The following is a 14,279-nucleotide window of genomic DNA, read 5'->3' as shown; positions in this document are numbered from 1 at the left end:
TCTGAATTTTTTGGATTCTGACCCAGCTATCCTGGAAAAGGCTTTAGGTTCCCATTCTGTCCTTTTTAGTGATTCTTTGAGTTTGACGATAGCTAGTTTAGCACTTCCTTCAGCTAGTTGCACCGGTCAGTTAGTCTCTGCCGAAAGAACCTGACACCCAAAAGGTTAACTACAGATCCCTGTTAATGGTTAATAGGGTGTGTGACGCCCTGGGCAAGCCAGGGGTCACAGGTCATCACGCCACCACACCCTACACCCCAGTTAGGAACACCAAAGCTAACCAGAAATCCTTGTTGCCTTCCTCCAGGAGCTGGTGTCCACACCAGGGGGTGGGCCAGGCGGTTGGCTCCGCCCACCGAGGAGTTCACAGCCCTGGAGGCGGGAAGAACCAGGCAGATGAGTGTAGGAAGTGAAAGTAGAAGGAAGTGAAGTGGTAGAGGAGCAAAGGAGAAAACTGGAGTAAAGGAGTAAAAGTGACAGTAAGAAAGCCTGAAGCTAGTCCGGGTGTGTGCCCCGGACTGAGACAGCAAGGTCAGCAGACGGCAGTGACTGTCTGGAGGGGTGATTGCTCGGAGGTTCCTGGAAGGACCGCGGACGGGTGGTGACCCGGCGATCTGGAGCAGTGTACAAAGAACAGTCAGCACCAGGGCAGGGGCCTCTCGGACCCCGGCAAGGCTAGGAGTCGCCATAATTTGCCAAATCCGTCAGTGAAGGGGACGACTGTCTCCCAACAACCAAGTCCCGATTGAAGGCAACAGCCCAACCATTAACCCCTTCAGTCCCGGGGCACTTTCCGTTTTTGCGTTTTTCTTTTTTGCTCCCCTTCTTCCGAGAGCCGTAACTTTTTTATTTTTCCATCAATCTTGCCATATGAGGGCTTGTTTTTTGCGGGACAAGTTGTACTTTTAAATGAAACCATAAGTTTTACCATATGGTGTACTGGAAAGCAGCAAAAAAATTCCAAGTGTGGAAAAATTGCAAAAAAAGTGTGATGGCACAATAGTTTTTGGGATGTGTTATTCACGGTGTTCACTATATGGTAAAACTGATGTGTGGGTATGATGCCTGAGGTCGGTGCGAGTTTGTAGACACCAAACATGTATAGGTTTACTTGTATCTAAGGGGTTAAAAAAAATTCACAGGTTTGTCCAATAAAAGTGGCGCGCGTTTTGCGCCATTTTCCGAAACACGTAGCGTTCTTATTTTTTGGGATCTATGGCTCAGTGACGGCTTATTTTTTGCGTCTCGAGCTGTTTCTAATGGTAGCATTTTTGCGCAGATGCTCCGTTTTGATCGCCTGTTATTGCATTTTGCGTAAAACTTGCGGCGACCAAAAAACGTACTTTTGGCGTTTGGAATTTTTTTGCCACTACGTCGTTTACCAATCAGATTAATTGATTTTATATTTTGATAGATCGGGCATTTCTGAACGCGGCGATACCAAATATGTGTATATTTATTTATTTTTTAACCCTTTAATTTTCAATGGGGGGAAAGGGGGGTGATTTGAACTTTTAGGTTTTTTGTTTTTTTTTTAATTTTTTAAAACTTTTTTTTACTTTTTTTATTTTATTTTACTAGTCCCCCTAGGGGGCTATAGCGATCAGCAATCTGATTGCTGATCGCTATCTTCTGATTACAGCTATACCGCTGTAAATAGCAGAAATAGTCACTTTCTTTTTTCCTCTGCTCCGTGCCGAGGAAGAATGAAAGTGAAACTTCATAGCAGCAGGCGTCATCACATGACCCTGTGCTACGATGGCAACCACCGAACGTCACGTGATCACTCACGTGACGTCCGGAGGGGGCGGCGGTAAGTAAAAAACATGGCCACGCGCATATAGATCTCGCTGCCAGACTTTGGCAGCGAGATCTAAGGGGTTAATGTTCCGGGTGGAATGCGATTCCACTCGGAACATGTAGGCACACATGTCAGCTGTTGAAAACAGCTGATATGTGTGCCGATCCACGCCGCCTGCCCGCGGCAGGGGGCGGGGCTTACCGGGACACGATCCATGACGGAAAGATCCGTCCATGGTCGTGAAGGGGTTAAAGCAGAGACACCGCCACTGCCAGGGCACCAGTTTCTGAGGGCCAGCGCCTGCGGGCAAAGAGTAGAGCTCCTCCGGTCCAGCTTGAAGCCGGGGAGCGGGTTACCGGTGGGAACCCATCGCAACCATCAACAACATAGGTGCAGGACACAGGGACATCACCGTCACCTACTGGGGAAAGCAAGTGCAGCCGTCCGTGGGAACCGTCTTTCCAGCCGTGTGTTTTACCGAGAACTGTGTCATCATCTCAGGCTGAGTGAGTACCACAGTGCCGCAAGGCACAGCGCTGCCTCCGCGTCCCTGCGCCCACCAAGCCCTGCATCTCCCACCTCTTCACTGGGCCCCGGGATCACCAACCCCTACCCACGGAGGAGCAACACAACAACTTGCTGCTTCACACCATCACTCCCGGGATCCCCACACCGAGCAGCGGTGGTGCTAACAAATCACCACAACCGTGGGTGGCGTCACGGACAATAGACTATATCCCAAAACCCAATCCCCTTTCACTCACGGGCGAGGAGCGCCGCTCGAGACCCCCGGGATCCGGCCCACCGCTCGAGCCACCACTGAGCAGCAGCAGCCGGACCCGAGCAGAGGGGTGAGCGCAGCCTGCCACCCTCCTCCCCGCCCGCGACAGGTGCACCTTAGACTCTGCCTAAGGCCAGAAACACACATCCGTGAAAAAACACGCACGGGTGTTACGTCCGTTTTTCGGGTCCATGTCCCGTTTTTGTGTCCGTTTTTATGGTCTATGTGGCATCTGTGTGAACTGCGTATGCTAGCCGTGTGTGCATGTGGAATGTCCGTGTGTGCGTGTGAAACTTAACTGACGTGTGTGTGTGTGTTGTCCGTGTGAAATGTCCGTGTGTGATGTAAAATGTAGTTGCTACTGCTACATGTCGGCTGACAGCAAACAGCGACGCGCGCTGAGAATGAACTCGGGTGAACTTCACCCGACTTCATTGTCATACCGCGGCTCTGTCTTAGTGTCGCGTACTGATTAGCGGTCACCCGTGAAGGACTCACCAGTGACCGCTAATCGCCCGAGTGACAGTGTGGTGCCCTGGACTAGCCAGGTCGTCACAGGTACTGAAACAACACACCCCACACCCCGAGATAGGCACATCAGTCAGACACAAATCCTTGTTGCCTCCCTCCAGGGGCTGATGTCCACACTAGGTGGGGTGGAACCAGGCAGTTGGCCCCACCCACTGAGGAGTTCACAGTCCTGGAGGCGGGAAAGGAAGTTAGTTGAGTTTAGGGAAGTGAAGGAGAGAGGAGTAAAGTGGCAGTAGAGGAGCAAACTGACCGTGTCCGGGTACGTGGCCCGGGCACCAAGAGCAAGGTTGGCAGACGGTGGTGGCCGTCTGCAGGAGAGGCAGATCAACGCAAAACCGTAGGACCGGGGACAGGCGGTGGCCCGCCGGTACCGAACCAGGGAGCGAAGTGAAGCCAGCACAAACCGGCAGGGCCTGCGGACCCCGACCAGGCTTGGAGTCGCCGTTAAACAGGTCAAATCCGTTAGTGACCAGAACCCCAGGGGTTTCCAAACAGCCAAGACCCGATTGAAGGCAACCATCCAAACAGCGAAAGGGAAATACAGCTACCGCCACAGCTAGAATTCCCAGGGCCAGAGCCTGCGGACAAAAGGGCTCCTCCGGCATATATCCACGCTGGGGAGTGGGTTACCGGTGGGAAGCCATCGGGACCGAAGTTACACAAAAGGTGCAGGGAAAGGCAGCCACCACCAACCATCCGGGAGAAACCACAGCAGCCGGCTGCGGGACCCGTCCATCCGCCGTTTGTTTTACCAGAGACTCTGCATCCGTTCTTGGCTAAGTGAGTACCACCGTGCCATCCGGCACCGCGCTGCCCCCGCGACCCTGCACCTCACCAACCGTGCTTCCCCGTCACCTCAACCGGGCCCCAGGACCACCAACCCCCCTACCCACGGAGGGGGAAAACATCTCAGCTGCTCCCTAACAACGTTCCCGTCACCAGCAGCGGTGGTGCCCACCTTCACCACAAACCGTGGATGGCGTCACGGACCAAATCCCCAAACCAAACCACCCCTTTCACTCACGGGGGAGGAGCGCCGCTCGAGTCCCCGGATCCGGCCCACCGCTTGAGCCACCGAGCAGCAGCAGCACCGGACCCGAGCGCCAGCGAGAGCGCAGCAGCGACGGCTCCCTCCCCGCCCGCGACAACAAAAGTGAGCACGATTAGCGCTGCTGTCACTCAGGTTTCACCTGGCTAGCTGGATCCTCCACCTGAGAACACAACTCACCTGTGACTTCATTGCTGTCACTCGGGCGACTTGCTGTCACAGGTGGAGGATCCAGCGGTGGCCGCGAGTAACCTCAGTGACAGCTCAGCTGATTGTGATACTCACCTCAACTCTTGTCCCCTTCATGTAGCAGAGCTGGAAGCGACGCGGGACCTCTGTGGATTACGCTGGACATGGATGGGTATTTGGGGCATAATAAATTGGTGAACGCAGGTTTTTTGTAGTGTTTATTATTTCAAATAAAGGATTTTTTCACTGTGTGTGTTTATTTACTGTAACTTACAGATTAATCATTGGGGGTGTCTCATAGATGCCTGCAATGATTAATCTAGGACTTATTAGCAGCTATGGGCTGCCAATAACTCCCTATTACCCCGATTGCCAACGCACCAGGGCAAATCGGGAAGAGCCGGGTAGAGTCCCAGAACTGTCGCATCTAATGCATGCGGCAATTCTGGGCGGCTGCTGGCTGATATTGATAGGCTGGGGGGCTCCCCATACCGTGGAGCTCCCCATCCTGAGAATACCAACCTTCAGCCGTGTGACTTTACCCTGGCTGGTATCAAAATGGGGGGGACTGCACGTCGTTTTTTTAAATTATTTATTTATTTTTTTACTGCACAGTATAGACCTGCCCACCGGCGGCTGTGATTGGTTGCAGTGAGACAGCTCTCACCTAGCGTGGGGGCGTGTCTCACTGCAACCAATTATAGGCGCCGGTGGGTGGGGAAAGCAGGGAATACGAGATTGAATAATGAGCGGCCGGCTTTTTCAAAATAGTAAAAGCCGCCGAAGTTTATTGAACAGCTGTGCAGCGCCGCGCCGGTGATTGGGGAACGGTGAGTATGAGAGAGGGGGGAGACTGACCGACAGACAGAGAGAGGGACAGACAAGACAGAGAGACCGACCGACGGACTGAGGGAGATTGACCGACATAGACAGAAAAAGAAAGAATGACCGACATCGCTACAAAGAAGCACAAAACGTACACGGAGCATACAGAGATGCATCCGTGTCACGTACTTGTGCGCACATACCCATTGACTTTCATGGGGTCCGTGTGTGCGTGTTCCGTGCTGAAAACGGACATGCTTCCGTGCAAAACGGAAACACATACGGATCACGGACACGGACACACGGACCTTATGGAATCACGCACGTGTGACCTCAATGATAGATTAACATTGGTGCATGTTTGTCCTTGTCTTCGGTACATACGGAAACAGGACAAACACGCACGTGTTTAACGGATGTGTGTTTCAGGCCTAAAAGATTGGTCTGGGGAAAGTCTCACCCTAAATCCATTTTATTCTAAAGGTTTCATTACACTATTCTCGTAAAATTAGTTAGCAGATACTTGATTATACATGACTAGAGATGAGCGAGTATCGTAATATTCGTAATCGCTATACTCGTAATGAGTACTTTATAATACTCGCTTTTGTTCCGAATAGCGAGTACAATGCAAGTCAATGGAAAATGAGAGTAATTTTCTGCTGGACCCAACAGAGAGGTCTGGGGGCCTGAGGAAAAGGCTGAAATGGATGGGAAAGTGATGAAACTGAATGGGTAGAGCCTGGAGAATACGCCTGCATGCATGTCTGACTCACATATGGTTTCTGGGAATGAGGATATCACAGTATTACGCCACTTTTACAGATGCACAAAAACACCTACCAAACCTAACCTAAATTGTATTTTACAGGCCAAAAGGTTAAGAAACAGTTTTTCCTGCATAATTACTTGTACATAATGCTAAAACACAGGAGAAATAAAATATCCCTTTTAGTATTTGTTCACACGAAGTGTTTTGGCTTTTTTTTTTACTATTAAAATTGGGAGCGCCCTGACTTACCGTATTTTTCGGACCATAAGACGCACTTTTTTTCCCCCAAATATTGGGGGAAAGTTGAGGGTGCGTCTTATGGTCTGACTATAGGGCTGCGGCCGGGAATGAGGGTGCTGCGGTGGAGCGGGTCATCGGGGGCACGAGCAGACAGTAGCAACGCCTGCCGTGACCACGTGGGCCCGCTCATTACATATGCACGCCCATCCTCCCACCCATCTCTCAGCGCAGAAGCCGGCACTGACAGGTGGGCGGGAGGACGAGTGGGGACGCGCGCATAGTAAAGAGTCGGTCCGCATGATCACCCCTGGCAACTACAGCCTGGAGTGATCATGTGCGGCTGTATTCACTGCCCCCCCGCGCGTCATCATCAGTGCGGGGTGCAGTGAATCAGTACACTCACCCGTCCCCGTGTGTGGAGCCGTCCCCCTGCAGCACGCGATGTCTTCCTGTCTGTGCCGGTCAGCTGATCTGTGCTGATCAGCTGATCGGCACAGACAGGAAGACATTGCGATGCTGCAAGGGAACGGCTCCACACACACAGATCAGTGGCGCAGAGAGGAAGATGATCGGTGTGCAGGGAGTGAGGAAGAGGTGAGTTTAAACGTTTATTTTTTTTCTCTGTGCTATAGGATACAGGCCATATACCAGGATGGTAAATGAGCATGATGGGGGCATATAGCAGGATGGGAGTATATGAGCAGGATGGATGGGGGGTATATGAACAGGATGGGAGTATATGAACAGGATGGGAGTATATGAGCAGGATGGATGGGGGGTATATGAACAGGATGGGGGTATATGAACAGGATGGGGGGTATATGAACAGGATGGGGGTATATGAACAGGATGGGAGTATATGAACAGGATGGGAGTATATGAACAGGATGGGAGTATATGAACAGGATGGGAGTATATGAGCAGGATGGATGGGGGAATATGAGCAGGATGGATGGGGGGTATATCAATAGGATGGGGGTACATGAACAGGATGGGGGTATATGAACAGGATGGGGGTATATGAGCAGGATGGGGGTATATGAACAGGATGGGGGTATATGAACAGGATGGGGGTATATGAGCAGGATGGGAGTTTATAGCAGGATCATATACAAGGCAGGAGGATCATTACCAGGATGGGGTACCTTAGTAGAGAATTTGGGGACATTACCCCCATAACAGTGTCAGCAGCAGATCCTCGCCCCATAACAGTGTGTCATGACCACATTTTTTTGCTTAAAGTTTTATTTTCCTATTTTCCTCCTCTAAAACCAGGGTGCGTCTTATAGTCCAGTGCGTCTTATAGTCTGAAAAATACGGTATACATTTTGTAGGTCCCTCTGTCATACATAATTTCTAGTTAGCTATTACCTAGCACTTTACAAAGCCAGTTAGAACGTGCCTGTTGGTATGTTGCTCTTTGACAGATAAAACTTAACCTTTAATTGGGTTATTTAAAATGACGTAAATAACATACAGTGATCCAAACACCATTTAAAACCAGAAAAATGTTGAGGCCAATACAGTTCATGTATTTATGGCGCCAACATATCTCAATATACAGGGGAACGGGAAACGTTCACCCTTTACAACCAACACGGGAGGGATAGGGAGATCTTGTGCATAGTTGGCTATAATGGCACTGCTAGTAAGCTGAATTATTGCTGGGTATATGTAGCATACAGGATACATATATGATCACAATAAAAATAGTATGCCAATTAACCCAGTCAGCATTAGTACCATTAGGCTTAAATGGATGAAAATAATCGCCCAGCTGTAAATGTACAATAGTGTAAAATACCAACAAAGGACAATTTAAGCCAAAACAAACACCATAGACTATAATATCCAAAAGATGGCGACTCCTATATGGATATAATATGCTAGATATCAATAATATCCTATGGCATATAATGAGAAAAAACAAATGCAATATCAAGACCACTTGAAGTGGAACAAGGAGGAGGGTGATGATGGACGATTGTCTGACCAGATCGATCTATGGGCACGCTTTATCGACGACATATTCGTTATATGGCGTGGTACCCGGGATGATCTGGTGACCTTTGTAAACCGATTGAATGATAATGGGATAGGCCTCCGCTTCACATATGAGGCGGACCCTGTCTCGTTGCCATTCTTGGATGTTCTCATCAGCAAGACGAAGGATGGTACCTTGAGTACGTCTACTTATAGAAAACCAACTGCCACCAATTCCCTCCTGAGGTGGGACAGTAACCATCCGGCTCCCCTCAGGAGGGGAATTCCCAAGGGACAATATTATAGAATTCGCCGAAACTGCTCCGAGGACGCTTCATTTATGACACAAGCAAATGACCTCAGGAAGCGTTTTCTTGATCGTGGCTACCCCAAAAAAGTGTTGAGTCAGGCCTTTAAAGAGGCAAGATCCAAGAATCGATCTGACCTCTTAAAACCCTCCAAGAAGGAGGCTGGTAATTCCGTTACAAGATTTATCACCACGTTTTCTAATGGAGCTAATCTTGTCAGAAACATTTTTGAAAAGCATTGGTCAATTTTGACAATGGACAACGACCTCGAAACATCGGTGGGTCCTTATCCCCAAGTCACCTATCGGAGGGGTAGATCTTTAGGTGACAGACTGGTCCACAGTCACTTTGTGGCACCAAAGCAGGAAACCTGGCTCAGATCTAATCTGAAGGGGTGCCACAGATGTGGCGATTGCGTGTCATGCTCGTCTGTCTCACCAGGCAAAGTTTTCATGTCAAATGTTACTCAGGAATCATTTACTATCCGGGATTTTATTAATTGCCATACAAAAGGCGTCATCTATAAGGCAACATGCACATGCGGACTCGAATATGTCAGTAAGACGAGGAGAGAGTTCCGCAGACGTATTGGGGACCACATGGGAGACATTGAACATGACAGAGACACCTCCTTGGCACGTCATGTCAATGTCTCCCATGGTGGGAAAAAAGACGCCATAAAGTTCATTGGCATTGAAAAAATTTAAAAAACGATCAGAGGGGGAGATTGGGACCGGTTGATCTTACAAAAGGAGGCAAGATGGATCTTCCGGCTCAATACGGTCTCCCCCTCTGGTTTGAATGAACAACTCAACTATGGATGCTTTATATAAATATTGGTCTCTTCATCCTCTCTCTACTTGTCTGTTAGCTTCCTGTTTGGTATTCTAGTAATTGTCATTTGAATTCCTCTATCAGGTTGTATATTTTCCTGATGTCCTATTGGGATATTGTATATATATGACTGCCATTGCAAGTCACTCTATATCACTTTTTATCTCATCAACATGAGTTCAGTGATTCCCCTTGTGCCCCCCCCCCCCTCTCCAATCTTGGCTATTTACATCATATTGGTATTATTATTACACCTGGGTAGTGCTTTTGGATAATATGCTTTTATGTGGGTTACACCCACCCATCACATGCACTATCTACTGATTTCATCTCACGAATGAACATCACATGAGTGATCTAAACATCTATAGCTTGAATAGATTGGTTACATATAAACTCCAATTTCGTTTTCTCTGGTGTGGTCAGGTTGCTGTGGTGTAACTTTTGACTTCCCCTTTTTTCTTATAATGTGGGAGGATTGTATGTTCTTTATTGTGTCTGCAGTGTGTATTTGTATGTGATGATAAAGTTTGTTGAACACACTCTCCTGTAACGATGATGTTGTGACCGGCCTGTGAGGCTGACATGGTATACGCCCCCTCTCTACACCATGTGACTATCACGTAGCCTTTTATGAATGCTGCCTTGTGTTTTAACCGGCCGGTCACTGCTACATGATGAGCACCTAGTGCGTCATGACATGGAATGTGGGTTTGACGTTATGGAGACGCCTCTGTCGCCTCCCCTTCTCTACTGATTCACTGCAGACCATATGACCGCTCACGTGACCGGAGAACCAGGAAGTCCTGCGTTCCACCGATCAGTCACCACCTGATGATGCGCGTCCAGCGTTCTGTGACGCGACTCACATCATCCTCCCACATGCTCCTGTTTATCCATGTGATCACCCATGTGATCGGGTAACCAGGAAGTATTGCACCCCACCGCCTGATCACTATGAGATAGCGCACATTCTACTCGGTCATTCGGTAAGAACGATCTGTTTGTTTATATTAAACTATATGCAGTAATGTACATCCAGAGATATCTTGAGCCTGGCTACTCATCAGATCGCTGGGCTAGATCATCTCCTTATGGGCTAATTCTGTTTGCAGTCCGGGTCTTCCCTATTACCGTTGTGCCATTTGCATAATTAAGTGAGGCGGGTCCTCTAACTCGGGGGGTGGGACCAGGGCCTTTTTTAACCTCAGTACATCAAACATCCTCATGGATACCAGGCCACATAGGTTTGAGCTCTGTGTTGAGCCACTGCTGCGATTTTCAGGTGTTTTACGCCTCCCCTGATGAGCAGATAATGTGAAACGCGTCGGGAGTCACCTGGTTTCATCTACTAAGGGTCAGCCACAACAGGGCCAGCTGTGGACTGCCCTTGTAAGGGCGGGAGTCATTGTGGATAATTAAAGGGTCAGTTTAATCCTAGACAGGGCTAGTGACCAAACCACTACTCCCACCGTGCCAGTATTTGGACTATACAACACGGGAGAACTTTGATCCATCCATGGGACGAAAGGACTGGGTGAGTTTGTTCCACTTCAAGTGGTCTTGATATTGCATTTGTTTTTTCTCATTATATGCCATAGGATATTATTGATATCTAGCATATTATATCCATATAGGAGTCGCCATCTTTAGGATATTATAGTCTATGGTGTTTGTTTTGGCTTAAATTGTCCTTTGTTGGTATTTTACACTATTGTAAATTTACAGCTGGGCGATTATTTTCATCCATTTAAGCCTAATGGTACTAATGCTGACTGGGTTAATTGGCATACTATTTTTATTGTGATCATATATGTATCCTGTATGCTACATATACCCAGCAATAATTCAGCTTACTAGCAGTGCCATTATAGCCAACTATGCACAAGATCTCCCTATCCCTCCCGTGTTGGTTGTAAAGGGTGAACGTTTCCCGTTCCCCTGTATATTGAGATATGTTGGCGCCATAAATACATGAACTGTATTGGCCTCAACATTTTTCTGGTTTTAAATGGTGTTTGGATCACTGTATGTTATTTACGTCATTTTAAATAACCCAATTAAAGGTTAAGTTTTATTATCACATGTTGCTATATCTGATTAAGTTGTACATGTTGGAATTCTTCTGTATTACCTACTGGTTTTGAGTTAGTGCTATATTCTCGTATGTTGCTCTTTGACCTGAAGGGCCTCAAGTGGTCATGTAAGATATGTTTTGGAGGGACTGCTGTCACTTAGACATATGGGTGGTCTCTCCCTCATTGAGGCTGAGATAGTGGAATACATATTTCATAGCAGTTTACAATGTGCCCATTGTGACGGTGGCCTTTGCCCTCCTCCTCCACCATTTCATTCTGCAGCCCTTAATTCAAGTTTTCAGAGGGCCTGCAGGTGTCAGGAAACCTTTGTTTGGTGAGCGTCCAGAGGTGTTCAAGTAACATACATTTGGGAAAGACTGCTCTTTTACATTTGGGCGGTCCCTCCATCATTGAGACTCAGATGGTGGAATACATATTCCATAGCAGTTTACAATGTGCCCAATGTGGCGGTAGACTTTACCCTCCTCTTCCACCTCCATGTCATTCTTAGGCCTTAAATTCAAGTTTTCAGAGGGCCTGAAGGTGTGAGGAAACCTTACTTTGGTGAGGGCCCTGAGGTGGCACAGTAAGATAAACTTGTCTATACATTTGGGAGGGGTCTCCTCCATGAGAATACATATTCCATAGCAGTTTACAATGCGCCCATTGTAGATTGGGCTTTACCCTCCTCCTCCATGACATTCTGCAGCCCTCAATTCAAGTCTTCAGAGGGCCATTAGTTCTTCATCAACAATCATTTTAAGACCACTAGCAACGTATCAATGTGGCTGATGTGGATGCCACGAGCCAGGCAGTGAGCCCCTAAATATTGTGGAAACAGGTCTCAATTGCCTACCTAATCCACAATCTCTCCCTCCCTGTTGTGACCTTGTTCAGTGGTTTCAGCTCTTAAAAGAGCTATTGCATTCTGGACCATAGTGACACGCTGCTTTAAACTCTGTCCCTCTCCAAAATCTGTCCCTCCGTACGCTACACTGACCTATACATTGTAGGTAGCCCTGAAAAGGGCTTTTTGTGTTTTTAATAGGCCTACACTCTCCATAGCAGCTCCTCGCTCTATCCCTATACTCATATAACACTGGCTCTGGATGCAATGTGCGCAAAATGGCATCAGAAGGACTTTTATAGACCCTATGACGCCAGTCAATCACATTAATGCCACAACCAAGATGACTGCGGTATTACTGTGATTGGTTAAGAAGCCCAGCATGTTTAATGGCTGCAAATCAGGCGCCAAGCTGGCTGGTTGGGACTTACTAATATAGCGAGGTGAACACACAAAAACTTGCAATATAATAAGTAATCCGAAAACCGTACTATTCGTGCAAGTAGTGAATAGTAATAATTACACTCGCTCATCACTATCTATGACATTACAGAAGAAAATGTCATAGTCTTGAAGAAACCATGAGTGTAGCAGATGCTTCATTACAAGTAGATCAGCAACATATCTAAGCTGTTTTGAGGTTTTCATATCTGTTTCAGGAAGGATTGTCCTTAACTTAGCCAAAAATAACATACGAAGCAAACTTAGGATATGAGCTATCTAGAAACGCTGATGATAAGAGAATTGTGGAAATGATTGGAAGAAAAGAGGATGGAAAATATGAAGACAGAACAAATTAACATTAGAGAATCAATAAGAACTTATCTTGTACTACTACAAGTTCCTTTTTCTTAAGTTTGAGTGAGAGACTTCTGACTCTAAAGGGTGCTTTACACACTGCGACATCGCTAACAATATATCGTCAGGGTCACATCGTTAGTGACGCACATCCGGCGCCTTTAGCGACATCGCAGCGTGTGACACCAATGAGTGACGATCAACGAGCGCAAAAACGTGAAAAAACTTTGCTCGTTGACACGTCGTTCATTTCCTTAATATCGTTGCTGCTCTGCAGGTACGATGTTGTTCGTCATTCCTGCGGCACCACATATCGCTGTGTGTGACACCGCAGGAACGACGAACATCTCCTTACCTGCGTCCACCGGCAATGCGGAAGGAAGGAGGTGGGTGGCATGTTCCGGATGCTCATCTCCTCCCCTCCTCTGCTATTGGATGGCTGCTGTGTGACGTCGCTGTGAAGTTGACCCGCCCCCTTAGAAAGGAGGCAGATCGCCGGCCAGAGCGACGTCGCAGGGAAGGTAAGTCCGTGAGATGGGTGTTAGCGATGTTGTGCACCACGGGCAGTGATTTGCCCGTGTCGCACAACCGACGGGGACGGGTACGTTCGCTAGCAATATTGGTACCAATATCGCAGCGTGTAAAGTGCCCTTAAAGCAGATGAAGCAATGGTCGATATCGACATGTTTGGCCAACATAAGCTTTAGGTGGACTGCTGAAGAAACCATCCAATCTGCTCATTGAACAAGGTGCTTCTTGCTACATTTCTAGAAAGACCCAAGATTGGCAGAGTCAGTCAGTAACTTAACATGAATCCCATAGAACATGTTGTGTTCTATGCTTGATTGTTCAGAGTAAGCAACATTCACAAAAAATCTGCTTCCCATGGAACTCCTTTTGCATGCCGATTGGTGCCTTTTGCGTGCCGATAGGTCAAGATTAGAGATGAAAATTTTGAATACACGTGAAAGTGATTTCAGAAACTGCATTCACAAACATGGGATGTAAAATCAGATTTGATAAAATATTGGAGGTATATAACACACGTGAGGGTATTTCTTACAGGCCTCAACCATGACATCATTTTTTACGTGAAACCATTATGTCGCCCCACACATGACATCTAAATGACTAGGTGAGGACAGATTCTGAGCCCTTTGGGATGCTGTGCTGCTGCTGCAATAGCTTCTATGGTTTAACAGTAAATACTTTGCTCAGCAAAACCAGAAAATGAATATGAAGCA

General features: G+C 47.6%; 1 protein-coding gene across 1 annotated transcript in view; it reads right to left on the bottom strand.

Annotated features, from left to right (window-relative positions):
- The window catches only part of LOC142302708 (perlucin-like protein), a 94,980-nt gene that overhangs the window by 44,105 nt on the left and 36,596 nt on the right, over nucleotides 1-14,279 (bottom strand). The window lies entirely within an intron of this gene.

This window comes from Anomaloglossus baeobatrachus, chromosome 4 (genome assembly GCF_048569485.1).
Source record: "Anomaloglossus baeobatrachus isolate aAnoBae1 chromosome 4, aAnoBae1.hap1, whole genome shotgun sequence".
Taxonomy (NCBI): Eukaryota; Metazoa; Chordata; class Amphibia; order Anura; family Aromobatidae; genus Anomaloglossus; species Anomaloglossus baeobatrachus.
This window is presented reverse-complemented; position numbering and strand designations above follow the sequence as displayed.